Source organism: Salmo trutta, chromosome 34, assembly GCF_901001165.1.
Source record: "Salmo trutta chromosome 34, fSalTru1.1, whole genome shotgun sequence".
NCBI lineage: Eukaryota > Metazoa > Chordata > Actinopteri > Salmoniformes > Salmonidae > Salmo > Salmo trutta.
In genome coordinates this window covers 20,404,096-20,406,208 of record NC_042990.1, presented here as the reverse complement: position 1 = coordinate 20,406,208, position 2,113 = coordinate 20,404,096, and the positions used below count along the sequence as shown (strand labels likewise).

General features: G+C 43.4%; 1 pseudogene; it reads right to left on the bottom strand.

The window, feature by feature from the left end:
- Positions 1–337: 337 nt before the first annotated feature.
- Positions 338–1,747, bottom strand: LOC115173762 (intelectin-like; annotated as a pseudogene).
- Between the last annotated feature and the right edge of the window lie 366 nt (positions 1,748–2,113).

Here is a 2,113-nt window from a genome sequence, read left to right as displayed (position 1 = left end):
ATCTCTCTCTCTCCTCTCTTCTCACTCCTCTCTCTCTCTCTCAGAATATCTCTATCTCTCTCTCTCTCTCTCTCACATAATATCCTCTCTCTCTCTCAGAATATCCTCTCTCTCTCTCTCAGAATATTCTCTCTCTCTCTCAGAATATCCTCTCTCTCTCTCTCTCTCTAGATATTCTCTCTCTCTCAGAATATGTCCTCTCCTCCCCTACTCAGAATATGTCCACTCCATCTCTCTAGACAAATTTGGAGGAGTAAATTCATCTTACCCCCCCTCCCCGACACACCCACAAAAAAAGAAGTGAGAAATATTATAATGAAAAAGTACAGTAGGCTCATTTCATGCTCTCAGATCTATAGACTACTTTATTGTTACATTATTGCAGGAAGAAAGATCAAACAAGCACACACAATCCATACACGGAATTTCCAGCGCCCATCACCCCAACACAACAGGGTCACAAAGTGGTTTTACAGTAACCTTACCATAATTCAGTTATTAAGAGCCTCACATGACATAATAATACTTGGCACTATCAGCTATAAGCATTTAATGATTGTGTGAGATTCAAATATTTTCATGATGAATGGAATGGTTATTGCTTCATGATGTTTCTTTCGAGTAATGGATTAATAGAGAAAAAGGATAAAAGGTATAACCTAAATTACTTTTAAATGTACTTTTTCATTTCAAATCTATCTATCATGCAATCAAAGAAAAGTAAATGCACTGTGAATTAGCGATAAAAGAGTAACACAGCTGACTCCAGCATCTGTTTTGATACACTAAAGCCTATATGGGTCCCATAGCCACTCCAGGCAAAGCCAGTGAAATCCCCACACTGAAGAGGGTTACCCTCAGGGAAAAACCCACCACCACCAATACAGTAGTGTTCAACATTACCGCCTTTGGGTTTGACCCCAGAACAGATGGCTGTTGCCGCTCGTTCATGGTTTATGGCTCTGAAACTGATAAAGCCTCCCTCAGTCTCCCCTTTAGTGTTAGGGCTGTAGAACATTTTGGTGGACTCTTTGTCCCCGAGGTCATACACTATTGGAATGGAGGGTCCATTATCGGACAGGTGTTTTCCAACGTTGTACTCGACCGGGTAGCGGTGGAAGAGGTAGTACAGGTTTCCTCCGTACAGATGGAGGAAGCGCCTCTCAGTGTGGTAGCGCATGATCGCAGCCAGGTTCCAGTGGTAAAAGGGCGTTTGTTGGGAACGTGCCACACCGACATGTCTTCTGCATCTATGTCGTAGTAGCCAGGATTCTTGAAGTCATCGTCCGTGGCTGCCTCCACTGTTCCGAAAGTCTTCCTGTTGGCCCAGTTGCCTTCCCCTTGTGGCCAGTTGGCATTGTTGCCCTGCTGGCTGGTCCAGCGGTCACCATTCATGCACTTCCCATAGATGTTGTCCTCATGCACGCTTGCCACCAGAGTCCAGCCGCCGCCCGCTGTGGTCATGTCACAGAAGGTCTGGTACACCACCCCAGTAGATGTGGTCAGGTAGTACAGACCGTCTTCAGCTTGACCATATCGGTCTTTCACTTCCTTGCAGCTTCTGCCAATGAATTTAGCCCTATTTCTTAGCTCACCAAGACGGCTCAAGCTAACTTTTGGAGCTCTTGCCTGCTCAATCGTTTTTACAGAATCAAGAGGTGAAGTGTTTATGCATGACGTCTGAAACACCATCAGTAGAGGGATCGTCAGCAGAAAAGCCTGGTACATCATGACTGTTGTAGTGAGGTCGCAGTGAGGATCTGTTGAACGTTGCTTCCTTGAGGTACTTATATGTTAAGTTTTGGCAATGCTCCAATATCAATGTTTGTTAAAGCACATAGCTATCAGTACTATGGAAGTTATTATCAACGACACACCTGGCAAAAGGGATAATGTTGAAATAAAAAATATTTGCAGATTTGTTAAAACAATTAAATGGGAAACATTTTCCTTTCGCAAAGACACCTGTCAGGTGGGAAATGTTGCCCTCAATGATTGAAAAATGGATCTGGTACTGAACATTGATGGTGGTATTAAACAAAAACAATGCAAGTGTGCTAGAGTTTCTCTTGTCCAAAAGAAAGTGTGAATTTCACATCTGTATACCTGTTCT